At 42.4% G+C, this 17,140-nt stretch overlaps 1 long non-coding RNA gene across 2 annotated transcripts in view; it reads right to left on the bottom strand.

The window, feature by feature from the left end:
- Positions 1-7,742: 7,742 nt before the first annotated feature.
- The window catches only part of LOC309533756, a 241,136-nt gene continuing 231,738 nt past the window's right edge, over positions 7,743-17,140 (bottom strand). For both annotated transcript variants that reach the window (XR_014220457.1, XR_014220458.1), the window contains 2 exons: positions 8,850-9,023; positions 7,743-7,774 (listed from right to left, as the gene is read on the bottom strand). This is a non-coding gene — a long non-coding RNA (uncharacterized lncRNA). The remainder of the gene's footprint in view (positions 7,775-8,849; positions 9,024-17,140) is intronic.

The raw sequence follows: 17,140 nt of genomic DNA, 5'->3' as shown, positions 1-17,140 counted from the left end.
TGCAGGGCCCTGGTCTCTTGTGAGAGAGTGTTCCACCAGGCCAGGGCCAGGGCCACAGCCAAAAAGGCCCTGACTCTGGTCGAGGCCAGTCTAATCTCCCTGGGACCCAGAATCTTCAGGGTGTTGTTATTTGTAGACCATAAGGTCCTCCATGGGGCATACCAGGTGAGCACATCAGCACTGGTCAGGATTATGAACAAGGAATGGACTGGGGCTGAGGAGCAAGGTTGAGGACACCTACCTGGAATTAGGTTTGTGGTTGCGGCATCACACCCCAACTTTTGGGCCATGTCCATGGTGGGTACTGAACACACTGTGTGAGGCAGTGCCTGATGGAGAAATGTTTGCAGTCTAAAAAGCATTGTCTGTCCGTCCCCCGCAAGTGGGGTCAGCACAAGGTTTCTATTGCCATTGCAATAGATGTCCAATTTAAATAGCTACATCAGATTTTACTTTTTTTCTTGCCCAAAGCAAGTCTCCCCAAATAAAAAATGATAGTTGAAACGAGCAATGGCATTTAGTAGATATGCTAATTAATATCTAACAGCTATTTTCTTTGGTGCAATTAAATCCAGGCACATCCTTTTAAATTTTTAGTGCTTTTAATCAAATGGCACCTTCATTTCTTTGGCTAACCATTTCGCACACAATAGTTAAAAATACAAAGTAAATGCTCTGCAGCAAAGTATACTGGAATTTAATGAAATTGTAACAACTGTCCTACTGAATCTAATTTAGGTGCTTATTTCAGACGCTTCATTTAATGTGTTAACAAAATAAATTGCGTGTAATTGGAAGCATCAATACTGCAATGAAGGTTACTGAATTAGCAATGGGATGCAGGCAATAACACATTGGTATTAAAGAGGCAAAAGCAATGTCAATTCTTTTCAATTTAAATAATTAGGGAGGGGGAAGTAGTTCAAGGTATAACATTAGTCTTTGAGTCCTCATTGTTTATCTTTGCCATATTCTGTTTTCTTCCCAGCATGTTTTATAAGTTATCACTTTAAGATAATTCGGTTTTGAAGGCCAAATCCGCAATTAGACCCAGGGGCTAAAGTACAAATTGAAATAAATGTATACAAGATTCATAACCGCTCTATATCTATAGTTTATAGGTCAACATTTTCAACATTTCCAGTTCTTTCCGTTGCTCATTTTCTGCCTACCAAAGACAATATATTTTAAAGCCCAGCTTTCAAGAATTATTAATCATTTACTTTGGGGAAATCAGACTTGTGAGGAGTCTCAGCTGACTCCCAAACTCTCTGGTTCTGGAAACGGTACATTCACAATTTAACTAAGTACTTTGTAAAGTTCTCTTAAACATAAACAGTTTAAAAGACGCCAATTTCTTTTTCAGCAGTGTCTGTTTCCTGTGAAGCAGGAGGGGGGGCATTGAAATGAGTATTCCTGTGAAGCATGGGGGGGCATTGAAATGGGGGGGCATTGTAATGAGTATTCTAACTAGGGATGCCACCAAACAATGACTTTAAAAATGGATTCTGTGGCCATATCTGAAGTTACCCTGTGCAAAGAGGATGATTCCATGGGATTTGAAAAGGTTATATGTGTTGAATGTGCTTCAAATGTACAGTGTGGATTTGCCCAAGACCTGGAAGGCAGCAGGTTCTCAGTCTAGGCTTAGTATTTCAGACACCTTATTTTATATGCTTAGTTGTCAAACATAGGGAAGGTAAATGGACCCCTGACCATTAGGCCCAGTAGTGGCCGACTCTGGGGTTGTGGCGCTCATCTCGCTTTATTGGCCGAGGGAACCGGCGTACAGCTTCCAGGTCATGTGACCAGCATGACTAAGCTGCTTCTGGCGAACCAGAGCAGCGCACAGAAACGCCGTTTACTTCCCGCCAGAGTGGTACCTATTTGCACTTTGACGTGCTTTTGAAATGCTAGGTTGGCAGGAACTGGGACCGAGCAACGGGAGCTCACCCCGTCGCGGGGATTCGAACCGCTCACCTTCTTACCGGCAAGTCCTAGGCTCTGTCATTTAACCCACAGCGCCACCCGCGTCCCTTCTTGTCAAACATACCATATATGAAAAAATATAATGCAATGAAGAAAGGTTTTGATTCCAGAGAGCTGCCCATTAAAGGAATGATTCTACAAGGCCTTTTCTGAAGGCTGTGGGTGGAATAAGCTCTCCCATGCAAAGGCAAATCTAGCCCAGACAGCATCTCACTTTGATCAGCCATGATAGGCCTGCAAAGAGAGATAAAAGATTATTTATTAAGGGTGAGTGAAAGGACTCACAGCCATTTAAGACACCAAAGGGCTCATCATGCATTACTGGATCGTAAATTCTATGATGTTTGCACAATGAAATGAATTTGATTTGGCTAATTATATCTGCCAGTGGTTGCTGACATCTAAAAATGCTTTGTTATTTAAGTGCTGGTGGTCAGAATGATGTTAATATGGGATATTTGAGTCTGAACCAGATAGTTTGTATATTCATTTTAGAGAAGCCTATGAATTGTGCCTGCATATGCTAATTAAATAATGAGTTTTCTTCCTTAGGAGAATTTTGTGCAGCTGACTAAATGGAAAATACGCTTTTCACAACTGGAGATCCATGAAACTTCACAGTGCATACTGCAGTGGTATCTGTTTCTCACACCCACACTCACTTAAGAATACCCTGCAGTAATATCACTTAACCCTGCCAGAGACCACCTTATACCTTGCATATTCCGTGGGTCACTGTGTTCTGCTGCAGAGCTTTTCCTTGAAGTTCCTGAAATATCGAAAGCAGGGCTTTCAGTGAGACTGCCCCTGTCTTGTGGAATAGCATCTTGTTGAGATACATCAGGTGCCCGCTATTTGTAGTTTACAGGGGGAAATGAAGATACAGGCAGTGACCATTTTGCACAGGGGTTCCTTTCCTGCCTCCCACGCTCATTAGTGTGTTGTGCATAAACCTGCCCCACCCCATTCTGTTCTGCCCCATTCTGCCCTCTTCTGCATCAAAAAGGACCCATTTGTCAGCAGTCACGCATCAATTGGACATGCACAAAATGGTCACTGCCTGTACTTACATTTTGATAAGCTTTTCCAGCTGGATGAGGAAAATTGAAGTCTGTGCCCTGGGTGTTTATTGTTATAGCTTTACACTCATTTTTAGCTGTTCTAACTCACGTGTGGGGAACCTGTGGCCCTCTAAATGTTGCTAGACTCCAACTTCCATCATCCTTGACTGTTGGCCAGGCTGGTTGGGCTGATGGAAGGTGGAATCCAACAACAGCTGGAGGGACACAGGGTTCTAGTTTAGAGTACTGTTGTAAATCACCTTGAAATTTATATGAAAGGCATTAAGTAAGTAAGTAAATTGTCCCAAGGGTTCACTAACTGTACAGAGACGCTGCGCATGCCCTAGAGCATCACATTTTCAGCGAATATATAAAGTAGTACAAGTGTAGCCATAAGAAGGCACGGCAGAATTTAATGCGTATAAAGGAGTTCTAATTCCCCAACTAAGGAATAAGAGCATGAGATACAGAATTCCGCTGAACCAGGACTACAAGCTTTTTTTTCCAAAAAAATTGCAACAGGCTAAACTCCAATCTCCTGTATATGTATAACTGAGATTGCAGAATCTTCTGCTCAGTGCTTTTTTCTTTAAAAAAATACTCATATTGAAATACTGCCCCTCAGTGAGGCCAAACTTAGATTCACAAAATGTTTAGGGTTATGCGTACCGCTGTGTCTGCCCCTCCCGAAAAAAACACTGCTTCTGCTCACCTCCCATACATGCACACACAGAGAGAGAGAGTTCTGAGCAAGTCCCATCCTGCCTGCAAGTCTGTGAGCAGTTGCCATTGTTCCTCCTCCTAGTTTTTTGCACACATCCACAAATGCGTTGAAGGAGGCTTGCCTCTGTCACAAACACCTTGAAGCCCCTGATATTTGTGTGGGTGAAGCAGGCATGGCCCACAGGGGATTCCAGTCCTTATCCCCTAATCCTTATAGTCCTAAGAGGCTGACCTAGGGAAGCCCACTTCACCATCCAGTTATTGCCTCAGGGTGCTCACAAACACCTTCCTATTCCCTTCTTACCTGCACTGACCCAAAATCCAAAAGGAATATCTATGGGCAAGTTGAAGGGGCAGGATGCTGCTTGGAACGGAGTGGCTATTAATGCCATAATCATCACAATTATAACAAATAAGGGCTTGACATATCTCGCTTTGCATGTCATGAGTCTATCCCATATGTTAGTTTCACCTTTTAAGTTGAACTACTGAAATAAATGAACTTTTCCACGATATTCTAATTTTTCGAGTTTCACCTGTACAGTGGTACCTCAGGTTACATATGCTTCAGGTTACATATGCTTCAGGTTACATATGCTTCAGGTTACAGACTCCACTAACCCAGAAATATTACCTCGGGTTAAGAACTTTGCTTCAGGATGAGAACAGAAATCGTGCAGCAGCGGCGCAGTGGCAGCAGGAGGCCCCATTAGCTAAAGTGGTGCTTCAGGTCAAGAACAGTTCTTAACCTGAGGTACAACTGTACATTTCAACCAAGGAAGGCTAAACATGCTACCCTGCCTTAAAAAAATGCTTGGGGGGGGAGGCTTCTGAGCTTTTAAAATCAGAGCCCCCTCCCCCATTGGCCAGGGTGTACAAGGCTGGTGCAGCACTAGTTCACCATTAGCACACCATTAGCCTTGCTCCCCACTCCTATAGGGGATAGAATTTAAACTGCCTTTGCATTTTAATAATAAAATACCTAATTGCAATTTTCAAACCAATATGCAAATCAAAAAGGGAGCTGGGCATGTTTAGCCTGGAGAAGAGGAGGTTAAGGGGTGATATGATAGCCATGTTCAAATATATAAAAGGATGTCACATAGAGGAGGGAGAAAGGTTGTTTTCTGCTGCTCCAGAGAAGCGGACACGGAGCAATGGCTCCAAACTACAAGAAAGAAGATTCCACCTAAACATTAGGAAGAACTTCCTGACAGTAAGAGCTGTTCGACAGTGGAATTTGCTGCCAAGGAGTGTGGTGGAGTCTCCTACTTTGGAGGTCTTTAAGCAGACCTGTGCTCTGATGGTGTTTCCTGCTTAGCAGGGGGTTGGACTCGATGGCCCTTGTGGTCTCTTCCAACTCTATGATTCTATGATTCAAAACATGATTAGCCTTCTAAATTGACACTTTGCTGAATTTTGTGACGCAGTTCTCCAACCAGAAATTGTGTATAAAAATGCGTACATTAGTAGGGCATGCATTGGGGGGGGGGGGCTTAATTTAGACCAGTAGACAAATCCTCTGCAGCATTGTCATCCAGTTGGGAGTTTAGTGAAGGAAAGATTCATTCCAATTTCTATGGCAGGGATAGCTCAGTAGGTGGAACATGAGACTCTTAATTTCAGTGTCAAGGGTTCAAGCCCCATGTTGGGCAAAAGACTCCTACATTGCAGGGGTTAGACTAGATGTGCTTTGGGGCCCCTTCCGACTCTACAATTCTATGATTCTGTGATCTTGCCAATGTTACTGTCCACTTGCTGTTAGACAAGGTCTTCCAATCAAGTTTGATCAAGTGTCACAGGGGTGAATCATTGGTGTGGAAGGCTAAGGGGGTGGGTACAACAAACACCACAAATTTGAAACCTTCAGAATGAACCTGATCATTTCTGGCAACTGTGTTCTAGATGAATATAAATACCAACAGGAGAAGATTAATCAAACTCCCCCCCCCCCAAATGAGCAGTGACGGAGAAGAGAAAGAGGTCTAGTGGAAATGAATAGGAATTACACATTGCAAACTGTTCTCATAATAAAATCTCTCTTATATTAAAGACTGCAAGGAAAGCTGCATTTTGCAATAAATCTTAAAATCCTGAAGAGAGTCTGAAGGTTTTGCGGCTATTCAGCAAACTATGTCATTAAATGCTGAAAGACCCATTTAAACACAATCTCCCAGATTGTTAGCTCATATACAGATCTGGCAAACCTAGGCTGAAATCCTAGCCCTCATTACCAATTCTGTCCGCCTTCACTAAGCTGTTTCGGACCTGCTCATTGAGTATCATAATATCACTGAACAAAGGCTGCCTGCCATCCAAAAATGGCTGGATCCAGTGACAGGAAAACACGGCAAAGTTGCCCATGTAGGGAGAGTCTCTCTAAAGCAGGGATGGGTAACCTCTGAATTGTGCGTAAGATTTGTGAACATCCCAGCTGTCCATTGGAAAGGAGCCTGGACTCTGTGGTCTTTTTTATCTCTCCCATCACTATGATAATTTGAAACATCTTTTAAGCAAGCTTTGATCTTGCTTAGAAGAACTGATCGTAAATGAACAGATTCATATGCAGAATTCTTAACATGCCGCCACATGTATAAAACCCTCTCCTTTCCCCTGGGGACCCAAAACAGAGAACCGTAGCTTGATAGCACTTGTTATGCTTCCTTCGGGGGCAGACCTTAGTAATATGGTGCCCTGTGTGGAGGAACCAGCCACAATGCCCTAAACACACCTCCATGCCATGCCCATGCTGCTGTCACCATGCACCATGGCCTTAGATTATAGCACTCTTCTTCAGCAACAGAGTCCAGTCCTTCCTTCCTCCCCCTCTCTCCCCCTCCCTCCTCTCTCATTCGGGTGCAGTTTCTCTATTGATAGAAGTAGAGGTATGATCTGATGTGAGCTTCATTATCTGGCATAATGCTCAGTGATGTCACCATCTCCTCTTAATCACCATAGCCACAGCTTCCTGCTTTCTGTTCCCTTGCAACTGACATACAATGCTGTCCTATATTGCCGAGGCCTCAGCTCCGCCAAAGTGGGTGGTAAGCTTTTGGTTCTCCAGCTGGGTCTAACCTGCAGAAAGCGCTGGAATGGGGCATTTTGGAGCAGCCTTGCGGATTCCACACAGCTATGTCAGACTGGAGCTGGCATGACACATATTAGGTAGAAAGGTGGCTCCCATCTTCTGTCCTGGCCAGCATAAACCAGCAGGGCTCTGAATAAAGTGGAAGACTCCTTGCCCCCCCCCCCCCCGGTCCCTCTTTAGGATTATTCTGCCCATCAACCCATAGCTGTCCCAGATGAGATACTCTTTTTCTGAAGAGTACCTCCTGCATGCAAAACACAGAGATCTATGGTACTTCCCCCTTACTATCCCTCTTACACTTTCATGTTTTCTATCTTAGCATTGCCTCCCCCCACCCCACAAAAAAGATTGTGCTGAAAGTTGCATGTTCATTTATGCAATATATTTGTTTTGCACATCTCCTTCCGTAAGTTAAGTGGAAAGTTTTAAAGTTCTAATCCATGCAATTTGGAATTCTTGCTCTGTGGGTTTGCCCTAGAATAGGCTGGCATCGTACATTAGCTGAGTTTGATTGCCTTATATTACTGATCTCTTTAATTGTATCTTTAAAATAGCTTCATTTCTTTTGGCATGATGAAATAATTATCAGCAAGTTGTTGTGCTTTTTAATCATGTTTCTTTCATTACATTTTCAATACACATTTTATTCAATCTGTGGTACACTCCTGGGAAATGCTTTCCTAATCTAGAGAAATTGTTGCAATAGTGAGGATTGGAACCCAACGGTCTCTTGTCAAATAACCTGCTTGATCCTTATCTGATTGTTTTCTCAAAGGGTTTAAATATTAATCTAATTGTTTTCTGGTAGAGTATAGATATTAATATGGCTGTTTTAGAAATTTAATATAAAATAGCAGAGTGCTCACAAGAGCTAACACTCACCTTTTTTCCCCAGGGTAAGCAGTTCTCAATCCTGAAAAGAACATAAGGATTGATAGGTCAATAAACTGTTTTATAGCAATAGTTACTCTTCTCTTTGCATTTCAAGTGTTGCTTGTCTGCAAAGATGCTCCTTTCTTCTCAGAACTTTGTGAATAACATTAAGACAGCACTGAAGGATGATCTTAAAAAAGCATGATCTGATTCACTTGCCCTAACTTCTGTGCCCCATCAAACTGAACAGGGGGATTTCAGCTTTAATTGCACACACATTTGCCCAGTTGTCAGCCTGTGTGTAATTTATTTAGTGTAGTAAATTTATACCTCACCTTTCCAGCCATAGTTAAGAATAACCATAGTTTCTGGTTTGTCTATGATATAATGAACCATGGTTACTGAAAACTTCCTAGCTCTTGCTTGTGGTCATGTTGGAAGGGCAGAGGGAATACACAAGCTCAAGGCTTGAGCACATAACGCCAAGCCTTAATTAAGGATTACAGTTGTGCCTTGGTTCTCAAATGGAACCGGAAGTTCATTCGACTTCTGAAAACATTCAGAAACCAAAGCATGGCTTCCAATTGGCTGCAGGAGCTTCGCAAACCAGAACACTCACTTCCAGGTTTCCACCATTTGGGAGCCAAAACGTTCGAGTCACAAGGCGTTCGGGATCCAAGGTACGACTGTACATGCAGACCAGATCATTGAGACAGTTATTTGCACATCCTGGTCTCAAGCTGCTGAAGTTGAAATAAAGGCAAACAAAAGTGATTTCTACACAACAGGAGCAAGTTTCATAGCTCCTCACACCCAACCCAGAAGCTTAATTTATAGGGCTCATGTGAAATGAACCACTCTGGCCTTTTGGTGCAAGGAGGTTTATTTCACTGGTCTCCTTGCAGTCCCCTGGCCAGAGCTGAGTTGGTGGCATATAGCCCAACTATCTTTCATCCTGTTCTCACAATGGCCAACCCAATGTCTATGGGAAGCCTACAAGCAGCATGTGACTGCATGGAGCTAAATTCTTGCCTGACGTTCTATATTTGGATCACCAGCTCACAAGCCACTATGATCTTCTGTTCCAGCACCTGCTCCTCTAATCACTGACTCACATTTCAGCTGTGCCATGCAACATGAAATCAAGGGAAAGAGATCCAAATGTGGGTCCGAGGTGTTAAGGCTTTTGAAAGGTATATCCAGTCCTAACGGTGTCATCTCTTTTAGAAATATGAATCGCTGCGTGTCACTGGGTGGCATCTTCTCTGATTCCCTTTTTATGCACATGTCTGGGTATAAAATGAGAAGCATTTCAGAAGTGTAAATTCAGCATCTGTGTACAGTCATGAGATGGAAGACAATGCTGCCGTTAACCCCAGCCTGCCAAAGAATTCTGCATCCATTTCTATTGTGTTGCTGTAAAAGAAATCCGGGGGGGGGGGGGAGAGAGGCTGGTTCCCCATATCCATGAACCCCGAGCCCGTGATAGGAAGCATAATGCAAAGAATTCTCCAAAGTGAATAGCTTGCCCAGCTTCTATTGTTAAAAACATAATGAGTTCATGCATCTGACTGTAATGCAATTATTTCCTAGTGATGTTTAACAAGTTGCTGTTCCTATAAAATGTTACAGAGCTCTATTAATATTGCCCTTCTTTGGCTATGTAATTTTGCTAATGATCCAGCATATTTAGTGGCATTATTATGTCCTAAGAGAATGATGAGCCTGACTAGCAAGCCTCATGAAGCTTGGGTGTGCTGTTGTAACCCGTTCTGTGCTGAGAAATTTGTTCTGCCCTACTGCACCTAATTGCATTTTAACTCGTGTTGTGAAGTGGGGCTTTCTTGCTCTTGATAAATGAATAATAATTGCTTTTAATGGAAGTTTGGAGAGCTGAATCTGTTAATTGTGCAGTCTTGCTGAGCATAGTGATGCATTTAGCTAACGGTTTTTCATAATACTGCTTTTTTAAATTCAGATGGAGGTTGCTGTTCCAATATTTTTATATTGACTTTTATGTCAAATCATGGTGCTAATTATAGACAGCAATGCAGCTCAGAGACTGAGATCAAATACGTCTCTACTGTATGGGTGCTAGGAGACATTTACCTGTGAGTTAACTGGGTAATGTAACTACTATTAATAGGCACCTAGGTTTTTACTCCTTAAATGCCTCTGTAGCCCTTATGTGATTCCTTTCCTCTTCTCCTGCCTAATACTGTTGTTTTGCTACTCAAACACAAAATAGCTGTGGGTGTCTTACTGCTTTCCTGATCCTAGGATAGGGATCCATTAACAAGTCCCTCAAAGTTCCGAGATCACTGCTGAGAAGGTTCCTGACATTTTGATGCCTATAATGGCGACTTTCATCGGAATAAAATAATTTCTCTCACTCTTGTTCCACATTCCATCGCTTCCTGAAAATGGAGAGACAGTTAGATGGTGTTAATCCATAAGAACATTGGTCTGTATAACTATCCTCTTGACAGTAGTTTTACTGCTTATTACCATTTAGTCTTGCAATTCTTCCAAATAGTTCAAGCTGGGATGCATGATTACACTCCACACTCACAATGGCCTTGAGAGATACATTGGGATGAATCATAGCTGCTGGCTCAAAAGTCACCCAGTAAACTTTGTGGCTCAGCAGAGATTTGAGCCAAAGTCTCAATGGCCAAAGTCTCACTGGCCAAAGCACATTACTATATTGAGGGGCAGGAAGAAATCATACACATAGTAAACTTCTTCTTCAAAACTGGCATTTTATTGTTTCTTGAGGAACATGTTATATCCGGTCAAACAAAATATGCTGTCTTGTACACACTTATCTAGCAATAGCACTGAACACAGTGAGAAACTTACCTCTAAGGTAGGGTTGCCATATTTCAAAAAGTACAAGACCCCAAAATTGTTGAGTTGTGTTTTTTTTAGACAACCCCCTCCAAGTTGTGGAGTGCTGCTTTTTGGAAATCCCGCTGGATGTCAATTCCACCTTTGAAATTCCGGTAATGTCCAGGAAAATATGGATGTATTTGCATTATAAAGCTGTTCTGATATTGTAGAGCATGTGAAAAGATATATCCCAGCTGATATTCTTGAGATAATTAATGATATAATCAGGATTCTGCTATTATATGGCCAGTTTCCATGTGATCAAAGAATAGCTCAACAGCCTTTGTTCAAAGTTTCCTTCATCATTTCTGGCTGCAATCCTATTAACACACTTAAAGGTAAAGGTAAAGGTACCCCTGCCCGAACGGGCCAGTCTTGACAGACTCTGGGGTTTGTGCGCCCATCTCACATTTATTGGCCGGGGGCCAGCGCTGTCCGGAGACACTTCCGGGTCACGTGGCCAGCGTGACAACGCTGCTCTGGCGAGCCAGAGCCGCACACGGAACGCCGTTTACCTTCCCGCTGGTAAGCGGTACCTATTTATCTACTTGCCCCCGGGGGTGCTTTCGAACTGCTAGGTTGGCAGGCGCTGGGACCGAGCAGCGGGAGCGCACCCCGCCGCGGGGATTCGAACTGCCGACCTTTCGATCGGCAAGCCCTAGGCGCTGAGGCTTTAGCCCACAGCGCCACCCGCATCCCATTAACACACTTACTTGAGAGTAAACCCTATTGAATTCAATGAGACTTAGTTCTGAGTAGACGTATATTGGACAACACTATTAATGTGGCATAATTCACTGACAGATAGATTCCATAGTTACAATAAGTCAGAGAAAGAGGGAGACTAAATCGTGTTTTTCCATAGAAAGCCACTACGGCAAATAATTTCAGTGTTGCTTTGGTACTCATTTTGTTCTGAGATCATTCCAGTAATGTGGGCAGTTTCCATTGTATTAAGATAAAGACGTGTTTGGCAGACGATCCTCCCTCACTCTTCCTTTAGAGCCTACCGATGACTGAAATAGGCTTTCCTTTCAGGTTTAATAAGCAAACAGCATAATCTTATTTAAGCCTATGGTTTAAACAGCTGTGTTAAGGGGGGAACTGCAGAAAATCTATTTCTAGTAATGTGCTTACAGGAGCTAAAGTACAGATATTGTTTTCATGAGATTTCTGGACTGTTTGATTCCATGTGGAGTAAACCAGATTATCGTGAGAAAACGTTCCATAGTTCTGGTGCATTGTTTCACTTTATCTAATATAGGATACCTTAATAGGTATCCTGCAACACTGATGGGTTGTTTCTCCACCGACTCCCTTGTAAACTAATAAAAGCAGGTGTTGCACGTGGAATTCAAACAGCCCAGTAAATGCCTGCCCCTTCCCTGCCTGTGCGTTAGTCACAATTTCTCTGGTAGTCTTTACGGAGGGCAGCTGTGTCTGATGGAATTCCTGAAGCAGGCAACCAGGTTTGCACTCCTTTAACACCAATGAAAACAGTCATTTCTCCCACTCAAAAAAATGGGCATTTCTTCCTGGGGGGGGGGAGCAATATCTTCAGCACATCACCAAATCAAGGACAAAATAGCACTTTAAAAAATGACTCCAGTAAAGGTCAGGTGAAAGCCTTCTGTTTTGCAGCTCTCCGCCCCGCTTCGCAGGAAGGCATTTAGCTGACTCACGGTATGTGACTCATGCTTTGAATTTGCTTAAGTACAAGGGCAGCTTAAGCAAAGGCAGCTCATCCTTTGCCAGGACTTAGCTGGTCGAGAAGAGAGAAACTGAAGGAGTCAATGAATTGAATTTCCTGTATAGGTGAACAGCACTGAATCTCCTTCAGGCATGTGGGGGGGGGGGAAATAGGATGGTAAACAGTGCTGGGCAGAACTCTCAAGCACTGCTTTTTATTAATTTGCATCAGTTGCTGCATCTTGCTGGTATTTTTACTGCATTTTAAAGGATGCAATTATATATTTGAAATTGTGGTTGGGGTGTTTGTGTTCTGTGCTCTGCCTTGTGAGAGCGCCTGTCCTGAAAGGCGGGATATAAATTTCTTAATATATTGCAAGCATCCCTCGTGATCTGCTACCTTGCCACCAATAGCTTGGAGAGCGAAGAGATGTGCTGGCTTTATTCCTATTGCCCGGCCCCCTGTGTTAGAAATCTACTCTTCAGAAACAGTCTTATGAACTGTGACTTGTCCTAGTGGTTAGCAGGAAGGTGACTGTTTATTTCCTCTCTGAAGTGTCTCATGAGATATTTCTGAGGAACAAGAGTTCTTGGGAGCAAGAGTTCACCATCTTATGATGGTGAACATGAAAGAAGTGGTTCTTCATATTTAAAAATCTTCTAGCGAGTTGAAGATTAATAGATTAGATACAATCAGCAGATCCTAACATTTTCTAAGGTTATGGTAAGCTGTGGAGAATGTGATTTGAATACAGAAACTGCTTTCTCTCTCTCAACATTTAACGTTATTAGGATCAAAGCACAATCACCATGAAAATCCTTTACTTATAATTCATGCAAATTGACTTCCTTTAAAGTAGACTTCTCAAACACTTGATATTTGGCTTATTATTGTGTTATTAAAAGTGGAGTCTGCAACAAAAAGCTGCAGTGTGAAATGTTTCTCTTCAGGATACTCCATTCCATTTGCCTTCCCATTAATTTTTTTCACACATACACCCTGCCCTTTATAGTCAGACACCATTCCCTGGCCACTGAGCAGACTCAGTTTTCATTGAGCTGTAAAGGGGTGCCTATAAGCCCACCTTGTCCCATTCCACCCTGTATCACCCTGCCCCACCCTACCCCCATTACGCCCCCTTTCCCAGCCACTTTTGTGTTTGTGGCGTTGAGCACATGTATGGTCACGCATGCTTTGAACGTGTGCAAATTGGTTGTTGCTTGTACAAAATTAGATGAGTAAATGGTTAATTTTTACTGGATAAGTAACAACACTTTAAGATAATAAATGTACATAACTGTCTTTCTAGGTTACAACTTGTACTTTAAAAAAAAGTATTAGTATTAGTATTATTTCTTTAGATATACCCTGACTTTTCCCTAACGGGACTCGGGGAAGAATGAACTATCAGATGGACCATATTTTTTTGCTTGAAATATATTAATTGTAATGCTTTGGTACTATTTTGTTTTTGTTATATGTATAAAGAACAAAAAAATCACTGTTATGCATATATTTGAAATTTAAAATAAGATCTAAAGGGAGAGGACGAAAGAAACAAAATCTCAAACTGGTGAGTCAATGGGGCGAACTGAGAAAAATGAGAAACCGAAACCGACACCTTTGTTCATTTCTTCTCCCAGGTAAGAGGGCACTGGATTGCAGCCTTGGTAAGAAATTTGCCATCATTCTACAAGAAACTCTGGTACAAAGGGGCCAAGTACTTTTCTTGACTGTGCAGTTTGTTCAGGTTATCCTGGGGGACGATCTACTTTACTCCTTTGAACAGCTGCAAGATTAAAACTTAAATGAAATAAATGGACTCTTTCTTTGAGTGTCAGAATCTGTCTTCTAAGAATCACTGTCCTTCATGCCTTTCCAGTTTGGGGGCTGCTGAGTAGACTCATCTTCAGCCTGCTTCTAATTCACGCTTCTAAGACGATAAGCGAGAAGCCTTCAGTACGGTGAGTTACGCTGGTGGGTATGTTGATGGCGAAGACACCCAGGAGGCATAAAGCTTGACATCTTTTACTCTCAACAAATATCGGATCACAGTCCTTCAGTGACTTACAACAATGTCCACACCTTTCAGGAATAGATAAAATACATTCTGCTTTGTGTGAAAGCTTTAGCAACATTTCTGTTCTCCTTTGAAGTTAAGTGCTTAATGGAAGTTCAGTTTCATATTTTTCACAGCCTGTCAACAGAGTTCTGTTAAGAAATTCCACTTGAGAGTTCAGACATGTATCCATTACGCAAACTCCCTAAGAAGTAAGTGGAGTGACTCTGGCCAACTTAAAATGATTGCTGTATACAGCCTTGTGATCTGTTTCCCTTCTGTTGTCCAAACAAGCTTGTTAACAAGTTCCTTAAGAACCTTTGCATCTCTCTTTCTGTAGCAATGAACCTCGGGAAAGTTCTGCAAACAACTCTATGTGTACTCATGTTCTACGGTGACCAAAGAGGACAATTCTGAAAAGTGAGTGTTGCAGATTGCCTGGTTGCAGCAAACACATTTTATACCAGGCTTCCCCAACCTGGTACCTTGCAGTGGTCTCCCTCAGGAGGTTGTGGACTCTCCTTCCTTAGAGGCTTTTAAGGTTTTTAAGCAGAGATTGGGTGGCCATCTGTCATGGATGTTCTAGCTGACATTCCTGCATCTCATATGGCTGAACCTTTGCGGTCCCTTTCAACAATCTACAGTTTTATGATTCTGTGACTACAATGTCCATCACCCCTTACCAATGACTGGGCTAGTTGGGCTGATGGGAGTTGTAGTCCAGATACAACTGAAGGGCAGAAGGCTGATTCTGTAGTAGTCAATTGTTCTAATATTTGCACAAATGTGAATCAAGAAACAATGTTGTTCAGCCTATATTTTTAGAATGGGTCCCCTTCTTCCATATGTTCCCCACTGCAAACTCTGATTGTCATCTGCTCCAAATCCCTCATCCTCAGAAAGTGAGGGGGTGGGACCATTTCTGTTGTGGTACCTACCCAGGACTGTTTTTCAGGGGGAACTCACAGGAACTCAGTTATGGCACCTCTCAGGTAGCTGTCATTGCCATTTTAAGAGAATAAGGGAGGTGTTTATCATGAGTTCTGGCACCTCTTTTTCTAGAAAAATAGCACTGTACCATTGCTATTCTGCTGCAGACCATTGTCGAAAACCAGGCATATATATATATATATATATATAAAAATGAGATAACAACTGCAAAAAGTAGGTAAGATGTACAAATCAATCAATGGATTACAAAAAAACCCAAACATGACTGCGACAGTGACTGTGACTGAATGAAGAACATAGGTTGTTTACATCATATCTTCTTCAGTTTTAAGAAATAAATAGTGAAAAGATATTTGGTTAACTGTATTTGTGCTGCTAGGATTTCTTCAATGGGTCGGATATTGTTCATTTATTAATCTGAATGAATGGAGGTGTTTAGATATTTTTGTTTATTTCATTCTGTTTTTCTTACAGTTTGTTAGTCGCTTAGACTCTCTTTGGAGAAATACACAGGACAGATTTTTTTAAAATAAACATAAATAAATATTCTGAAATATCATGTGTATAAAGGTAAAGGTAAAGGGACCCCTGACCATTAGGTCCAGTCGTAACCGGCTCTGGGGCTGCGGCGCTCATCTCACTTTATTGGCCGAGGGAGCTGGCATACAGCTTCCGAGTCATGTGGCCAGCACGACTAAGTCACTTCTGGCGAACCAGAGCAGCGCACAGAACCGCCGTTTACCTTCCCGCCAGAGCGGTACCTATTTATCTACTTGCACTTTGACGTGCTTTCGAACTGCTAGGTTGGCAGGAGCAGGGACCGAGCAGAGGGAGCTCACCCCGTTGCGGGGATTCGAACCGCTGACCTTCTGATCGGCAAGCCCTAGGCTCTGTGGTTTAACCCACAGCGCCACCCACGTCCCTATCAAGTACATAGCATATTGCTAATAAATTGACATTTTCAGTCATGTTTTCATTCCCTTTTATAGTGATTTGTTTCAGAGGCAGGATTATAGCAAATGTGACATCATAAACTACATCACTAGAATTCTTGCCGTCTCCTGCTTATGGAACAAATGACAGTCAACCCTTGAAATAATTGGTAAGAGAGGCTCAGCCTTTTATCTACATAGGATTACTTCTCTGAAGCTTGAAGTGCTCCTTGAGAATAATAAGATCTTTCCACAAACTGCAATATGTTTCAAGAGGAGATGCATCTCAGAAGAGTTTATCAAACCTTATGAACTCACATGTCACAATCACAGGTATTAGCTCCGTAATGACTCCTGAGGATAATAGATTGAATCTATCCCTTTTTGGATGGGAGGAGGAATGCCATTTTTCATATGCAGGGTGGTAGACAGATTCATATTGGGGAAATGTTTTTACATGAGAGCACATCCAGCAATTGCATCTATATTAACCTGAAAAACATTAACTTGTGGGAAGAGGTTTGGGTTCCCTTCACACTTGATAAACACACAGCATAGATAGTCAAAGTATTCCCACTTTCCTTCCTCAGCCAGCAGAAGCATCTATTGAAAAATGCAACTACTTGAAAACTATTTGAATGCCCAACGAAGCTTTATTCCTAGGGACTGTAGTGCTTTTTTTGTAGAGTGTGTGTTTTTCTGTCCCTACTATTGTGCAGACTGTGGCATCTGCCTCGGGTGGCAGGTGCTGACTGATGGGAAATAGGGGCAATGCTGTGTGTGCCATGTACAGCCTTTTCTGAGCCCCCTAAGCTAGTCTGTTGCTTCAGATGTGGTGGAGAATGCTGTCCTCTTTCCAGCGCTGAAGGAAGCCATTCTGGC

The sequence above is a fragment of the Podarcis vaucheri genome (genome assembly GCF_965113315.1).
Source record: "Podarcis vaucheri genome assembly, chromosome: 5".
In the NCBI taxonomy this organism is placed as follows: Eukaryota; Metazoa; Chordata; class Lepidosauria; order Squamata; family Lacertidae; genus Podarcis; species Podarcis vaucheri.
Note: the sequence above shows the minus strand (reverse complement) of the source record. Positions and strands in the feature narration are given on the sequence as shown.